Source organism: Dendrobates tinctorius, unplaced genomic scaffold (genome assembly GCF_039654945.1).
Source record: "Dendrobates tinctorius isolate UK_male_01 unplaced genomic scaffold, ASM3965494v1 ptg000028l, whole genome shotgun sequence".
NCBI classification, from domain to species: Eukaryota; Metazoa; Chordata; class Amphibia; order Anura; family Dendrobatidae; genus Dendrobates; species Dendrobates tinctorius.
In genome coordinates this window covers 96906525-96925629 of record NW_027361696.1, presented here as the reverse complement: position 1 = coordinate 96925629, position 19105 = coordinate 96906525, and positions in this window count along the sequence as shown.

The following is a 19105-nucleotide window of genomic DNA, read 5'->3' as shown; positions in this document are numbered from 1 at the left end:
TTTGATGATATTCTAGTTTTTGTGAGAAGCACCTGTATATAGTAATAAGGCCACATTCACACATTCAGTAGTTGATCAGTATTTTACATCAGTGTTTATAAGGCAAAACCAGGAGTGGGAGAAAAATGCAGAATTGGTGACATGTTTCTATTATACTTCTCTGATTGTTCAACTCCTGATTTTGGCTTCCAAATACTGATGTAAAATAAGGACCAAATACTGAAAATGGGAATGTTGTCTAATACACATACTGAGAATTACACCCAGATTACAGGACAAGAGAAGTGGTACTGTGCAGTGTATTTGCAGAATAATACAGATACTAAGAATTACACCTAGTGTACAGGACAGGAGAAGTGGTACTGTGCAGTGTATATACAGAATAATACAGATACTAAGAATTACACCAAGTGTACAGGGCACGAGACGTGGTACTTACAGATACTGATAATTACACCCAGTGTACAGGGCAGGAGACGTGGTACTTACAGATACTGATAATTACACCCAGTGTACAGGGCAGGAGACGTGGTACCTTGCAGTGTATATGTGAGGAGACTGCAGGCACATCAGATGCAGTAAAGCAGGGTTCCTCAACTCCAGTCCTCAAGGCCCACCAACAGATCATGTTTTCAGTAGAGTTGAGCGAAACGGGTCGAAAAAATTCAAAAGTCGCCGACTTTCGCCAAAGTCGGGTTTCATGAAACGAAACCTGACCTTAGCGTGAGGTCGGCCACGAGGTCGGCGACTTTAGCGCCAAAGTCGCGTTTCAAAAGATGCTTTAGCGCCCTTTTTCAGCCAATCAGGAAGAATGGACAATGTGGGCAACGTGATGACATAGGCAGCGGTCACGACCATCTTGGAGAAAGGCATGCAAGTGATTGGCTTGCTTTGTGGGGTGTCACAGGGTGTATAAAACCGCCATGTTTCTCATGCTGATCTCAGAATAGGGAGAGCTGCTGCTGCTGCTGATTCTGTAGGGAGAGCGTTAGGAAGGCAAAAAGAAAAAAAAAACTGCTTCTGCTGATAGCGCTTTTCACTGTAGTTACTGTGCAGTGAAAGGTGAAGATTTTTGCTTTTGTGCAGCAGCGCTGGTGGTGATTAGCCTGCCTTTTAAGGCTAGCTGCATTGCTGTGTGCACACTGGTGTTTGAACTGCTTTTTTAAAAGCAATTCAAATTTTATTGTTTTGTCCTGGTGAGGTACTGAGCGTTCATTTTTTCACACACTGTACAGCGGTGTACGCTCCTCACACAGTACCGTGTAACGGCTGTTATCACAGCCAAATTCAAACTAAGTGTGTGACTCTGTAAGGAAAAGCCGAGGAGTTTGTCCATTCTTACAGACCTACACCTTACAGTTTTGTCCGTTTTTCAAACAGTTTAGTATATCTGCTGTTTGATTACATTCAAAACTAGAGAGAGACAGCATGTGTCAGTCCGTATCCAAAAACACGGAGCTTGACAATTTTACATACACCGTACAGCGGTGTACGTGTACGCTCCTCTCACAGTACCGTGTAACGGCTGTTATCACGGCCAAATTGAAGCTATCTAAGTGTGTGACTCTGTAAGGAAAAGCCAAGGAGTTTGTCCGTTCTTACAGACCTACACTCTAGGGAGATTCCAATTCTGCCCAATTCTATATACACCTTGTAGTTTGTCATACACTAGGCAATTTCTGCCTGTCACATTGCGGTGTAATATACACAGGGCCTGACAGAATCCAACTGTGTCCTGAAGTCTAGAGAGATTCCAATTCTCCCCAGTCCTCTATACACCTTTCTTACACCATCCAGAATCTGCCTGTCACATTGTGGTGTAATATAAACAGGGCCTGACAGAATCCAACTGTGTCCTGAAGTCTAGAGAGATTCAAATTCTCCCCAGTCCTCTATACACCTTTCTTACATCATCCAGAATCTGCCTGTCACATTGCGGTGTAATATAAACAGGGCCTGACAGAATCCAACTGTGTCTTGAAGTCTAGAGAGATTCAAATTCTCCCCAGTCCTCTATACACCTTTCTTACATCATCCAGAATCTGCCTGTCACATTGCGGTGTAATATAAACAGGGCCTGACAGAATCCAACTGTGTCTTGAAGTCTAGAGAGATTCAAATTCTCCCCAGTCCTCTATACACCTTTCTTACACCATCCAGAATCTGCCTGTCACATTGCGGTGTAATATAAACAGGGCCTGACAGAATCCAACTGTGTCCTGAAGTCTAGAGAGATTCAAATTCTCCCCAGTCCTCTATACACCTTTCTTTCACCATCCAGAATCTGCCTGTCACATTGCGGTGTAATATAAATAGGGCCTGGTAGAATCCAACTGTGTCCTGAAGTCTAGAGAGATTCAAATTCTCCCTACTACTATATACACCTTTCTTACACCATCCAGAATCTGCACCTAATGCAGGAGGTGTTGAGCCTGCGTCATCGTCTGGCTCCACAAGGCCTTGTAGGCTCCCTTTTCTGGGAGTAGGTAAACCGCTTTTAAAGCCGGAGCTTCAAGAACAAGTTTTGGCTTACATTGCTGACTCAGCCTCCAGCTCTATCGCCTCCTCTTCTGAAGTTTTAAAAAATAAAAGCACTGAGTCGTCATTGGAGGCTCATGGTCATGAACCACACCTTTCCTTGTGTCCTTCACCCATACCAAAATTGAAGGATGCGGCAGGCCACACTACAGATTACTCCATGGAGCTGTTTTCACATACCATGCCTGGGTTATCAAGTCAAATCGTGAATTACCCAGGCCAAGATGAATCTGACATGGAGTGCACTGATGCACACCCACTGATAGATGATTCTGCTGGTACATTCACTCAGAGCACTGCATTGTCCTTGCAGTGTATGGAGGCAGAATCTGACCCTGATGAAACTCAGGTGCCCCTTCCCGCATACTATACCACCATACACGGTGACACAGAGGAAGGTGCACATGACATTGAAGAGGAGGTGATGGATGACCCAGTTGTTGACCCAGATTGGCATCCATTGGAGGAAGAGGGTGCCGCTGCCAATAGCTCAGAAGAGGAGGAGGAGCATCCGCAGCGGGCATCGACATCACAACAGCTGTTATCTGGCAGGCCCGGAGCTGTCCAAAACCAGGTTACAAAAGCCAAAAGAGTTGCAGGACAGCTTGGCCAGGCGGTCAAAATAGCACAGCGTGCAAGGCCTCAATATGTCTTCCACAGTAGGAAGAGTGCAGTGTGGCACTTTTTTGAACAAAATCCTAATGATCAGGCAATGGTTATCTGTAAGAAGTGCGCAAAGACCTTTAGCCGAGGGAAAAATCTGAGAAATTTGAATACCAGTTGCATTCTAAGACATTTAACCACCATGCACTTGCAAGCGTGGACGGACTACCAAAACTCACGTACCACATGTGCTACTGCTCCCAAAGAAGGTAGTCAGCAACACTACATTGTTTCCCCCAATGTAAGCCCACCGGTTAGCACACCACCAGCAGCAAATGTTGAGTTGTCGTCGCAAGGGCAAATCAGTCAGGGAATCACACTGTTATTGCAATGAAAGACTGAATCTAGGCCATTAGAAAGAACACCAACTCCATCACCATCATCAACCCTCTCTCAGCCCGCCATGTCCACCGCTAGTTCCACCATATGCAGCTCTCAAGTCCAGCTCACCCTACCAGAGACTATGAGTAGGACAAGAAAGTACTCATCCTCTCATCCGCGTACACTGGGTTTGAACATTGCCAAACTAATCTCGTTAGAGATGATGCCCTATCGGTTGGTTGAAAGCGCAGCTTTCCGCAAACTCATGGCCTACGCAGTACCACGCTAAGACCTACCCAGTCGCCACTTCTTTTCTCGCAAAGCCATCCCAGCCCTCATCCTTCATGTGAAAGACCGCATTGTCCATGCACTCAAGCAATCAGTGAGTGGAAAGGTGCACCTCACAACTGATGCATGGTCCAGTAGGCATGGCCAGGGCCGTTACGTGTCCATCACTGCGCACTGGGTTAATGTGGTCGATGCAGGGTCCACAGGGGACAGCGGTGGTGGGACAGTGCTGCCTAGCCCACGGTATAGGAAACAGTTGGCTGTAGACGTTCGACCCTCCTCCTCCTCCAGAAGCGAAAGCTCATCCACAGAACGAAGTCGCACGAGCACTCCATCCACAGCTGCCAGTGTTGCCCACGAGGTGTCCCACTATCGATCAGCTAGTGGAAAGCATCAGCAGTCTGTGTTGAAGATGATGTGTTTGGGCGACAGACTGTTAAATATTAATAATCCGTTAATTTCTTATAAGACTCAGTTCTGTACATTGCTTTAGCTTACACGACATAGGCTATTTTTAAGCTTGGCTCATGGTACAGGACAACTCCATATATACCTGGATCACGTGCTTTAAGAGACGTATATAATTCATGGCTCACTCTAGAGGTCGCTCCTTCCCTCACCATCATGAGACACAGACGCAAGATGTCATCTCTTCACGGACATAGCTGAACAGCTGGTATGTAACCTTGCTATTTGAGAAGCTGAACAGAGCCAGATGCCATTTTTACCATTTGCCATCCCAGAGAAAGAAGGTGACAAGCTTTTGCAATGAACTAATGGACAATCTCTCTTTCACCTGTTTTTATATTTTTCTGTAATAATCTTTTCTTTGATGGAAGAATCCAAATAAACCACTATATTTTTATCTGGTAACTAGTCCTGAGTATTTTACAGGATAAGCTTTATTTTACATTGGAGAGCCAGCCAGATCTGAATTTTTGTATTTTTTTGCGGATTTCCCTCAACTTGCCCAAAAGGGGGATTGAACTTTGCTAACGTCAGTCATATGTGCAAGTTATGAGGAACTCCACTATTCACAAGAATCAGACAGAATCTAGAAGTGAGGACTAAGAATTGCCAGATAGATTGAGAAGTACTACAAGTGCCAAAGTGCCAGACGTGCTGAAGCCAGACGTGTGAAGACAAGAGCCCAGCTTTGTCCATCAAAGGAACAAGCTGAGACGTTTCAAGGTAAGAGAAATAAAATGGATGTCATTAATTCTCTTGCTAAGCAGAGTAAATTGAAATTTAAGTCTGTAGACAAGTCTAATCCAGAAGTATTATGGCTTAGCTTATATGCCGAGTGCGAACTGGAGAATCAGAAGATAGATTGTAAGTTTCTCAATAGAGAAATAGATTAATACCTCTTCTTCACACATTTTAATAAAGAACAAATATAAATAAGGTTCAATGGTATAAGTATTGGGTATAATAACGAGTATTATAAAGAGTCATTTCTTTACACTAAGGCTGAGTTCACACGTGGCATTTTTTTCGCGTTTCCGCGGCGGTTTTAACCGCGCGATTTTGCCGCGAAAACGCAAAAAATAAGCATCCCATGCATTCCTATGGGATTCCGCAATGCTGTGCTAATGCTGCGGTTTTTACCGCGGCGGAATCGCTTTGCGGTAAAAAACACAGCATGCTCATTATTTTGCGGAATCGCGGCGATCCCGCACCCATAGGAATGCATTGTTCCGCTTACTTTCCGCATGTGGCTGTGCACAACATGCGGAAAGTAAGCAGAACATTTGCGGATGGTACCCACGGTCCGGAGGAGAGGAGACTGTCCTCCGGGCTTTGGGTACCATATCCCTGTAAAAAATAGAATTAAAAATAAAAAATATTGTTATTCTCACCCTCCGACTTCCCGCGCAGCATTCCTGCTTCTCTTCACGTTCCGGTCCCAGTAAGCCTTTGCGAAAATGCCCGCGATGACGTCCGATCTCGCGGGATCGCAAAGTCTCGCGGTCATTCGCGTGACGTCATCGCGAATGACCGCGAGACATCGTGATCCCGCGAGAACTGACGTCATCGCGGGCATTTTCGCAAAGGATTACTGGGAACGGATGCGCGGGACGTCGGAGGGTAAGAATAACAGTATTTTTTTTTTTTTTTTTACATTCTATCTTTTACTACTGATGCCGCATAGGCGGCCTCAGTAGTAAAAAGTTGGTCACACTCGTCAAACACTATGTTTGATGAGTGTGACCAACCTGTCAATCAGTTCTCCAAGCGATGCTTCAGATCGCTTGGAAAACGCTAGCATTTTGCAAGCTAAATACGCTTGCAAAATGCTAGTTTTTCCGCGGGAAAATCGCGGGAATTTAAAATGCGATTTTCTCGCAGAATGGAATTCCGGAATTCTCGCGGTAATTTCCGCGAGAGTTCCGGTACGTGTGCACTTAGCCTTAGAGGAGTAATACATGCAAAGTTGCATAATTTGAATATTTTGGTAACACAAGTTTATGACAATTATGAAATAATCCAGATCATGAAAATATTAAGGGTATATGTTACTGAAGACATAACTACTCTGCATCAATATAAAGGCCTTATTCTTATTTTTATTTTTATTCTTATTCTTATTTTTAATTTTCAATTTTTTAATCTATTTTTATTTTAATTCTTAAATTTTATTTTTTCTTTCATCAATATTTAGTAAAGTAATATCTACTGAGAATATTGCTTCATTAAATATAGGGATGATATGGTTCTATTACAAAGGAAAATGTTTCACTTCTGAGTTATATGCAACAATTCTTTTATTCATTCATTCGCTCACTCGTATATTCTTATTTTGGTTCATGGCTATACATTCCTACATATTATTAGTATAATAAATATATTCCTTATTAATAAAGATGAAAACACTGGTTACATAAAACACAGTGACACCTATGGGTTGAAAAAGGTAATTACACCTATGAAAAAAAAAATTGTTCTATCACATGAAGAATATGGATAATAATGTATTATCACTTATTATTGGTTTATTATTTCAAACATTGAAATCCATATATGGTACAAATTCTGATAATAATTATATGAATATTACTGATTGCTATGGTACGCTGTGATATAGGTTAGGAAAATTACCAGATTTGGTATAGAATAGGGAATGAAGACTTCAAGCAAGATACTGAAATTACGTTAATAAAGACTTTTCATATTAAAATTGATTCTTACCAGTTGCAAGAAGAAGAATGCCGCTATCCAGAAGTCCCAGAAGGTAACAAAGCTATGATTTCTGAGTAATAGACTGTGTTAATTACAAGTGCAGTATCCACCACTGACAGTCACAAGTGCAGTATCCATCACTGACAGTCACCAGTGCAGAATTCACCACTGACAGTCACAATTAAAATGTCTAAAGCCTCTTTCACACTTCAGTTTTTTTGCATCAGTTATAATCCGCCAAAAAGGCAGACAAGCGGATCCGTTCTCAACTGATGTGAACGGATGTCACAGGATCCGTTTTTAGACGGATCCTGAAAATGAGGAAATAAAGGAACTGCTGGCCGGGAAGGAGAGAGAGAGAGAGAGAGAGAGAGAGAGAGAGATTTTTTTTCTTGTTTTGTGCGGCACCCAGAATGAAATTCAGGTTAAATCAGTGTCTGGAGGATCCGCCAGAGAAAAAAACGTTGCAAGCTCCGTTTTGAAATCTTTGAGGATGGTGACGGACAGCAACTTTTGGCGGATCCTCAAAAAAAACGGATGCAACGGACAGCAATCCGCCACAATCCGCCATTAATGCAAGTCAATGGGGAAAAAAACGGATCCTCAAAAGAAAATTGAGGATCCGTTTTTTTCAAAACCTGGCGGATTGTGACTGATTGTAAAAAACTGAAGTGTGAAAGAGGCCTAACCTGACAACTAGAGGACGATGATCCTATGATGCTGAGATGAACGGTGTTATCATGTTCTTATCAAGTTCCAGAGGTTTTCAATCACCTGTAAAGCTTCGATGAAGGCTGGTGAACAATAAGATAATTGTCAGGAAGCTACAACCCTGACATGTGTCCTGTGCATTAGGACAAGGACTGGTTATGGTGCTATGTTTAGCAAGGAAGAGTCATTTTAACCCTTGCTTTGCTGACCAAAGACGTCACACCTGTTCAAAGACCAGTACCGATGAAGGATTCCAGAAAAATCCAAGGCGAGCCAATGTAAGCCCAGGTTTTTAAAGATGACACTGCACAGATATTAAAGCTGCATTTCATCCATAGACTTTGTTTCTTATCAACATTTGAATTTATGGACTTTGATTTGATACACAACACGATTTCTACAACATCTATATGCTATAGAAAAACTGTGTTTCTAAAAGAACCAAGAAGAAGACAGAAGACATCAAAATGAAGACCAGATGACATCAGATGATGACTGGACCTGAGATGCTTCAATTTAGACTTAGGGAAGTATAACTATACATATTTTATATGAATATTGTTCACGGCTTATCATAACATCAATTTTGTCATTGAGTACGTATAACAGTAATCTGATATTATTATTATTATTGATATTAAATTATTTTGTCAAAGAAGAAGAAAAGAAGAAAAAAGATCTTGTTATATTTTGAGGGTTCCAATTAATGTCTGTCTCCCTCAAAAGGGGGAATTATTAAATATTAATAATCCGTTAATTTCTTATAAGACTCAGTTCTGTACATTGCTTTAGCTTACACGACATAGGCTATTTTTAAGCTTGGCTCATGGTACAGGACAACTCCATATGTACCTGGATCACGTGCTTTAAGAGATGTATATAATTCATGGCTCGCTCTAGAGGTCGCTCCTTCCCTCACCATCATGAGACACAGACGCAAGATGTCATCTCTTCACGGACATAGCTGAACAGCTGGTATGTAACCTTGCTATTTGAGAAGCTGAACAGAGCCAGACGCCATTTTTACCATTTGCCATCCCAGAGAAAGAAGGTGACAAGCTTTTGCAATGAACTAATGGACAATCTCTCTTTCACCTGTTTTTATATTTTTCTGTAATAATCTTTTCTTTGATGGAAGAATCCAAATAAACCACTATATTTTTATCTGGTAACTAGTCCTGAGTATTTTACAGGATAAGCTTTATTTTACATTGGAGAGCCAGCCAGATCTGAATTTTTGTATTTTTTTGCAGATTTCCCTCAACTTGCCCAAAAGGGGGATTGAACTTTGCTAACGTCAGTCATATGTGCAAGTTATGAGGAACTCCACTATTCACAAGAATCAGACAGAATCTAGAAGTGAGGACTAAGAATTGCCAGATAGATTGAGAAGTACTACAAGTGCCAAAGTGCCAGACGTGCTGAAGCCAGACGTGTGAAGACAAGAGCCCAGCTTTGTCCATCAAAGGAACAAGCTGAGACGTTTCAAGGTAAGAGAAATAAAATGGATGTCATTAATTCTCTTGCTAAGCAGAGTAAATTGAAATTTAAGTCTGTAGACAAGTCTAATCCAGAAGTATTATGGCTTAGCTTATATGCCGAGTGCGAACTGGAGAATCAGAAGATAGACTGTAAGTTTCTCAATAGAGAAATAGATTAATACCTCTTCTTCACACATTTTAATAAAGAACAAATATAAATAAGGTTCAATGGTATAAGTATTGGGTATAATAACGAGTATTATAAAGAGTCATTTCTTTACACTAAGGCTGAGTTCACACGTGGCGTTTTTTTCGCGTTTCCGCGGCGGTTTTAACCGCGCGATTTTGCCGCGAAAATGCAAAAAATAAGCATCCCATGCATTCCTATGGGATTCCGCAATGCTGTGCTAATGCTGCGGTTTTTACCGCGGCGGAATCGCTTTGCGGTAAAAAACACAGCATGCTCATTATTTTGCGGAATCGCGGCGATCCCGCACCCATAGGAATGCATTGTTCCGCTTACTTTCCGCATGTGGCTGTGCACAACATGCGGAAAGTAAGCAGAACATTTGCGGATGGTACACACGGTCCGGAGGAGAGGAGACTGTCCTCCGGGCTTTGGGTACCATATCCCTGTAAAAAATAGAATTAAAAATAAAAAATATTGTTATTCTCACCCTCCGACGTCCCGCGCAGCATTCCTGCTTCTCTTCACGTTCCGGTCCCAGTAAGCCTTTGCGAAAATGCCCGCGATGGCGTCCGATCTCGCGGGATCGCGAAGTCTCGCGGTCATTCGCGCGACGTCATCGCGAATGACCGCGAGACGTCGTGATCCCGCGAGAACTGACGTAATCGCGGGCATTTTCGCAAAGGATTACTGGGAACGGATGCGCGTGACGTCGGAGGGTAAGAATAACAGTATTTTTTATTTTTTTTTACATTCTATCTTTTACTACTGAAGCCGCATAGGCGGCCTCAGTAGTAAAAAGTTGGTCACACTCGTCAAACACTATGTTTGATGAGTGTGACCAACCTGTCAATCAGTTCTCCAAGCGATGCTTCAGATCGCTTGGAAAACGCTAGCATTTTGCAAGCTAAATACGCTTGCAAAATGCTAGTTTTTCCGCGGGAAAATCGCGGGAATTTAAAATGCGATTTTCCCGCAGAATGGAATTCCGGAATTCTCGCGGTAATTTCCGCGAGAGTTCCGGTACGTGTGCACTTAGCCTTAGAGGAGTAATACATGCAAAGTTGCATAATTTGAATATTTTGGTAACACAAGTTTATGACAATTATGAAATAATCCAGATCATGAAAATATTAAGGGTATATGTTACTGAAGACATAACTACTCTGCATCAATATAAAGGCCTTATTCTTATTTTTATTTTTATTCTTATTCTTATTTTTAATTTTCAATTTTTTAATCTATTTTTATTTTAATTCTTAAATTTTATTTTTTCTTTCATCAATATTTAGTAAAGTAATATCTACTGAGAATATTGCTTCATTAAATATAGGGATGATATGGTTCTATTACAAAGGAAAATGTTTCACTTCTGAGTTATATGCAACAATTCTTTTATTCATTCATTCGCTCACTCGTATATTCTTATTTTGGTTCATGGCTATACATTCCTACATATTATTAGTATAATAAATATATTCCTTATTAATAAAGATGAAAACACTGGTTACATAAAACACAGTGACACCTATGGGTTGAAAAAGGTAATTACACCTATGAAAAAAAAAATTGTTCTATCACATGAAGAATATGGATAATAATGTATTATCACTAGTGTTGAGCATTCCGATACCGCAAGTATCGGGTATCGGCCGATACTTGCTGTATCGGAATTCCGATACCGACTTCCGATATTTTTTCAATATCGGAAGTCGGTATCGGAATCGGAAGTTCAAAGTTGATTGACAGCCTGACGTCATCATGATGCGCGGTGTGTGCGCATCATGATGCGCCGTCATTTCGGGCCTTCCGGGGGTCTCTGCCGGCCTGCCGGGGGGCTGTGTGGACTGCCCGGGGTCTGTACCGGCCTGCCGGGGGGCTGTGCCGGCCTGCCGGTGGTCTGTGCACCCTGTGGGGGTCTGTACCGGCCTGCCGGGGGGCTGTGCCGGCCTGCCGGTGGTCTGTGCACCCTGTGGGGGTCTGTACCGGCCTGCCGGGGGGCTGTGCCGGCCTGCCGGTGGTCTGTGCACCCTGTGGGGGTCTGTACCGGCCTGCCGGGGGGCTGTGCCGGCCTGCCGGGGGGCTGTGCTGATGTCCGGGGGTCTGTGCAAGCATCGTCCGATGGGACTACAAGTCCCATCGGGCGATGCCTGCTACCATGACAGTGATTGACAAATTAGCGAATGATGGGACAGTAGTAGTCCCATCATCCGGCTAATGTGTTAAAAAAAAAAAAAAAAAAAAAATACTACATACATACTACATGCATGCTACATACATACTACATGCTACATACATACTACATACATACTACATACATACTACATACATAACATATATACTACATGCTACATATATACTACATACATACTACATACATACATACTACATATATACTACATGCATGCTACATACAGTGCCTACAAGTAGTATTCAACCCCCTGCAGATTTAGCAGGTTTATACATTCGGAATTAACTTGGCATTGTGACATTTGGACTGTAGATCAGCCTGGAAGTGTGAAATGCACTGCAGCAAAAAAGAATGTTATTTCTTTGTTTAATTTTTTTTTAAATTGTGAAAAGTTTATTCAGAGGGTCATTTATTATTCAACCCCTCAAACCACCAGAATTCTGTTTGGTTCCCCTAAAGTATTAAGAAGTATTTCAGGCACAAAGAACAATGAGCTTCACATGTTTGGATTAATTATCTCTTTTTCCAGCCTTTTCTGACTAAGACCCTCCCCAAACTTGTGAACAGCACTCATACATGGTCAACATGGGAAAGACAAAGGAGCATTCCAAGGCCATCAGAGACAAGATCGTGGAGGGTCACAAGGCTGGCAAGGGGTACAAAACCCTTTCCAAGGAGTTGGGCCTACCTGTCTCCACTGTTGGGAGCATCATCCGGAAGTGGAAGGCTTATGGAACTGTTAGCCTTCCACGGCCTGGACAGCCTTTGAAAGTTTCCTCCCGTGCCGAGGCCAGGCTTGTCCGAAGAGTCAAGGCTAACCCAAGGACAACAAGGAAGGAGCTCCGGGAAGATCTCATGGCAGTGGGGACATTGGTTTCAGTCAATACCATAAGTAACGTACTCCACCGCAATGGTCTCCGTTCCAGACGAGCCCGTAAGGTACCTTTACTTTCAAAGCGTCATGTCACGGCTCTTCTACAGTTTGCTCATGATCACTTGGAGGACTCTGAGACAGACTGGTTCAAGGTTCTCTGGTCTGATGAGACCAAGATCGAGATCTTTGATGCCAACCACACACGTGACGTTTGGAGACTGGATCGCACTGCATACGACCCCAAGAATACCATCCCTACAGTCAAGCATGGTGGTGGCAGCATCATGCTGTGGGGCTGTTTCTCAGCCAAGGGGCCTGGCCATCTGGTCCGCATCCATGGGAAGATGGATAGCACGGCCTACCTGGAGATTTTGGCCAAGAACCTCCGCTCCTCCATCAAGGATCTTAAGATGGGTTGTCATTTCATCTTCCAACAAGACAACGACCCAAAGCACACAGCCAAGAAAACCAAGGCCTGGTTCAAGAGGGAAAAAATCAAGGTGTTGGAGTGGCCTAGTCAGTCTCCTGACCTTAACCCAATTGAAAACTTGTGGAAGGAGCTCAAGATTAAAGTCCACATGAGACACCCAAAGAACCTAGATAACTTGGAGAAGATCTGCATGGAGGAGTGGGCCAAGATAACTCCAGAGACCTGTGCCGGCCTGATCAGGTCTTATAAAAAACGATTATTAGCTGTAATTGCAAACAAGGGTTATTCCACAAAATATTAAACCTAGGGGTTGAATAATAATTGACCCACACTTGTATGTTTAAAATTTATTAAAATTTAACTGAGCAACATAACTTTTTGGTTTGTAAGATTTATGCATCTGTTAATAAATCCTGCTCTTGTGTGAAGTTTGAAGGCTCTAACTTATTTGCATCTTATCAAACCTGCTAAATCTGCAGGGGGGTTGAATACTACTTGTAGGCACTGTACATACTACATGCTACATACATACTACATATATACTACATGCATGCTACATACATACTACATGCTACATACATACCACATACATACTACATACATACTACATGCTACATACATACTACATATATACTACATGCATGCTACATACATACTACATGCTACATACATACCACATACATACTACATACATACTACATACTACATACATACCACATACATACTACATACATACCACATACATACCACATATATACCACATACATACTACATACATACTACATACATACTACATACATACTACATACATAACACATACATACTACATGCTACATATATACTACATACATACTACATACTACATATATACTACATGCATGCTACATACATACTACATGCTACATACATACTACATATATACTACATGCATGCTACATACATACTGCATGCTACATGCATGCTACATACATACTACATACATACTACATGCTACATACATACCACATATATACTACATACATACTACATACAATACATTCATACAATACATACATAGACATACAGTACATATAACATAGAGTAACATACTTACCAATACTTGTCACATTGTTCCCCGAAGCCATTGTCTTTTACGGAATAAATATTAACATAACAAACCACAAAAATACTCACCCACGATCCGAAGCAGTCCACGAGTGTGTCCCATGACGATCTTGGGTAGAGAACTGCAGCATCAGCTGTTGCTGCCGTTCTCTACGGGCTGCAGGAATCCAATGACGGAAGGTAGGTATCCTTCCGCACTGTATTCCTCCGCCACTTAAAAAAAAAAAAGTCCCTAGTCTCACTTTATGCCATTGCTGTGTGGGAAATTCCCATGCAGCAATGGCATAAAGTGAGACTAGGGACTTTTTTTTTTTAAGTGGCGGAGGAATACAGTGCGGAAGGATACCTACCATCCGTCATTGGATTCCTGCAGCCCGTAGAGAACGGCAGCAACAGCTGATGCTGCAGTTCTCTACCCAAGATCGTCGTGGGACACACTCGTGGACTGCTTCGGATCGTGGGTGAGTATTTTTGTGGTTTGTTATGTTAATATTTATTCCGTAAAAGACAATGGCTTCGGGGAACAATGTGACAAGTATTGGTAAGTATGTTACTCTATGTTATATGTACTGTATGTCTATGTATGTATTGTATGAATGTATTGTATGTAGTATGTATGTAGTATGTATGTAGCATGCATGTAGCATGCAGTATGTATGTAGCATGCATGTAGTATATATGTAGTATGTATGTAGCATGTAGTATGTATGTAGCATGCATGTAGTATATATGTAGTATGTATGTAGTATATATGTAGCATGTAGTATGTATGTGTTATGTATGTAGTATGTATGTAGTATGTATGTAGTATGTATGTAGTATGTATGTGGTATATATGTGGTATGTATGTGGTATGTATGTAGTATGTATGTAGTATGTATGTGGTATGTATGTAGTATGTAGTATGTATGTAGTATGTATGTGGTATGTATGTAGCATGTAGTATGTATGTTGCATGTAGTATATATGTAGTATGAATGTAGCATGTATGTAGTATGCATGTTGTATGTATGTAGCATGTATGTAGCATGTAATTTTTTTTTTTTTTTTTTTTTTACATTCAACACATTAGCCGTATGATGGGACTACTACTGTCCCATCATTGGCTAATGTGTCAATCACTGTCATGGTAGCAGGCATCGCCCGATGGGACTTGTAGTCCCATCAGACGATGCCTGCACAGACCCCCGAAGCCTGCACAGCCCCCCGGCAGGCTGGCACAGCCCCCCGGCAGGCCGGCACAGCCCCCCGGAGCCTGCACAGCCCCCCGGCAGGCCGGCACAGCCCCCCGGCAGGCCGGCACAGCCCACCGGAGCCTGCACAGACCCCCGGCAGGCCGGCACAGACCACCGGAGCCTGCACAGACCCCCTGGCAGGCCGGCACAGCCCCCCGAAAGGCCCGTACAGACCCCAGAGAGGCTGTACAAGGGAAAAACAGGATTTTTCTTATTCCGATACTGGAAGTCCCATAGACTTGAATGGGACTTCCGGTATCGGAATCGGCGATACCGATACTTTTTTTTTAAGATTGGCCGATCCATTCCGATCCGATACTTTGAAGTATCGGACGGTATCGCTCAACTCTAATTATCACTTATTATTGGTTTATTATTTCAAACATTAAAATTCATATATGGTACAAATTCTGATAATAATTATATGAATATTACTGATTGCTATGGTACACTGTGATATAGGTTAGGAAAATTACCAGATTTGGTATAGAATAGGGAATGAAGACTTCAAGCAAGATACTGAAATTACATTAATAAAGACTTTTCATATTAAAATTGATTCTTACCAGTTGCAAGAAGAAGAATGCCGCTATCCAGAAGTCCCAGAAGGTAACAAAGCTATGATTTCTGAGTAATAGACTGTGTTAATTACAAGTGCAGTATCCACCACTGACAGTCACAAGTGCAGTATCCATCACTGACAGTCACCAGTGCAGAATTCACCACTGACAGTCACAATTAAAATGTCTAAAGCCTCTTTCACACTTCAGTTTTTTTGCATCAGTTATAATCCGCCAAAAAGGCAGACAAGCGGATCCGTTCTCAACTGATGTGAACGGATGTCACAGGATCCGTTTTTAGACGGATCCTGAAAATGAGGAAATAAAGGAACTGCTGGCCGGGAAGGAGAGAGAGAGAGAGAGAGAGAGAGAGAGATTTTTTTTCTTGTTTTGTGCGGCACCCAGAAAGAAATTCAGGTTAAATCAGTGTCTGGAGGATCCGTCAGAGAAAAAAACGTTGCAAGCTCCGTTTTGAAATCTTTGAGGATGGTGACGGACAGCAACTTTTGGCGGATCCTCAAAAAAAACGGATGCAACGGACAGCAATCCGCCACAATCCGCCATTAATGCAAGTCAATGGGGAAAAAAACGGATCCTCAAAAGAAAATTGAGGATCCGTTTTTTTCAAAACCTGGCGGATTGTGACTGATTGTAAAAAACTGAAGTGTGAAAGAGGCCTAACCTGACAACTAGAGGACGATGATCCTATGATGCTGAGATGAACGGTGTTATCATGTTCTTATCAAGTTCCAGAGGTTTTCAATCACCTGTAAAGCTTCGATGAAGGCTGGTGAACAATAAGAAAATTGTCAGGAAGCTGCAACCCTGACATGTGTCCTGTGCATTAGGACAAGGACTGGTTATGGTGCTATGTTTAGCAAGGAAGAGTCATTTTAACCCTTGCTTTGCTGACCAAAGACGTCACACCTGTTCAAAGACCAGTACCGATGAAGGATTCCAGAAAAATCCAAGGCGAGCCAATGTAAGCCCAGGTTTTTAAAGATGACACTGCACAGATATTAAAGCTGCATTTCATCCATAGACTTTGTTTCTTATCAACATTTGAATTTATGGACTTTGATTTGATACACAACACGATTTCTACAACATCTATATGCTATAGAAAAACTGTGTTTCTAAAAGAACCAAGAAGAAGACAGAAGACATCAAAATGAAGACCAGATGACATCAGATGATGACTGGACCTGAGATGCTTCAATTTAGACTTAGGGAAGTATAACTATACATATTTTATATGAATATTGTTCACGGCTTATCATAACATCAATTTTGTCATTGAGTACGTATAACGGTAATCTGATATTATTATTATTATTGATATTAAATTATTTTGTCAAAGAAGAAGAAAAGAAGAAAAAAGATCTTGTTATATTTTGAGGGTTCCAATTAATGTCTGTCTCCCTCAAAAGGGGGAATTATTAAATATTAATAATCCGTTAATTTCTTATAAGACTCAGTTCTGTACATTGCTTTAGCTTACACGACATAGGCTATTTTTAAGCTTGGCTCATGGTACAGGACAACTCCATATGTACCTGGATCACGTGCTTTAAGAGACGTATATAATTCATGGCTCGCTCTAGAGGTCGCTCCTTCCCTCACCATCATGAGACACAGACGCAAGATGTCATCTCTTCACGGACATAGCTGAACAGCTGGTATGTAACCTTGCTATTTGAGAAGCTGAACAGAGCCAGATGCCATTTTTACCATTTGCCATCCCAGAGAAAGAAGGTGACAAGCTTTTGCAATGAACTAATGGACAATCTCTCTTTCACCTGTTTTTATATTTTTCTGTAATAATCTTTTCTTTGATGGAAGAATCCAAATAAACCACTATATTTTTATCTGATAACTAGTCCTGAGTATTTTACAGGATAAGCTTTATTTTACATTGGAGAGCCAGCCAGATCTGAATTTTTGTATTTTTTTGCGGATTTCCCTCAACTTGCCCAAAAGGGGATTGAACTTTGCTAACGTCAGTCATATGTGCAAGTTATGAGGAACTCCACTATTCACAAGAATCAGACAGAATCTAGAAGTGAGGACTAAGAATTGCCAGATAGATTGAGAAGTACTACAAGTGCCAAAGTGCCAGACGTGCTGAAGCCAGACGTGTGAAGACAAGAGCCCAGCTTTGTCCATCAAAGGAACAAGCTGAGACGTTTCAAGGTAAGAGAAATAAAATGGATGTCATTAATTCTCTTGCTAAGCAGAGTAAATTGAAATTTAAGTCTGTAGACAAGTCTAATCCAGAAGTATTATGGCTTAGCTTATATGCCGAGTGCGAACTGGAGAATCAGAAGATAGACTGTAAGTTTCTCAATAGAGAAATAGATTAATACCTCTTCTTCACACATTTTAATAAAGAACAAATATAAATAAGGTTCAATGGTATAAGTATTGGGTATAATAACGAGTATTATAAAGAGTCATTTCTTTACACTAAGGCTGAGTTCACACGTGGCGTTTTTTTCGCGTTTCCGCGGCGGTTTTAACCGCGCGATTTTGCCGCGAAAACGCAAAAAATAGGCATCCCATGCATTCCTATGGGATTCCGCAATGCTGTGCTAATGCTGCGGTTTTTACCGTGGCGGAATCGCTTTGTGGTAAAAAACACAGCATGCTCATTATTTTGCGGAATCGCGGCGATCCCGCACCCATAGGAATGCATTGTTCCGCTTACTTCCCGCATGTGGCTGTGCACAACATGCGGAAAGTAAGCAGAACATTTGCGGATGGTACCCACGGTCCGGAGGAGAGGAGACTGTCCTCCGGGCTTTGGGTACCATATCCCTGTAAAAAATAGAATTAAAAATAAAAAATATTGTTATTCTCACCCTCCGACGTCCCGCGCAGCATTCCTGCTTCTCTTCACGCTCCGGTCCCAGTAAGCCTTTGCGAAAATGCCCGCGATGGCGTCCGATCTCGCGGGATCGCGAAGTCTCGCGGTCATTCGCGCGACGTCATCGCGAATGACCGCGAGACGTCGTGATCCCGCGAGAACTGACGTCATCGCGGGCATTTTCGCAAAGGATTACTGGGAATGGATGCGCGGGACGTCGGAGGGTAAGAATAACAGTATTTTTTATTTTTTTTTTACATTCTATCTTTTACTACTGATGCCGCATAGGCGGCCTCAGTAGTAAAAAGTTGGTCACACTCGTCAAACACTATGTTTGATGAGTGTGACCAACCTGTCAATCAGTTCTCCAAGCGATGCTTCAGATCGCTTGGAAAACGCTAGCATTTTGCAAGCTAAATACGCTTGAAAATGCTAGTTTTTCCGCGGGAAAATCGCGGGAATTTAAAATGCGATTT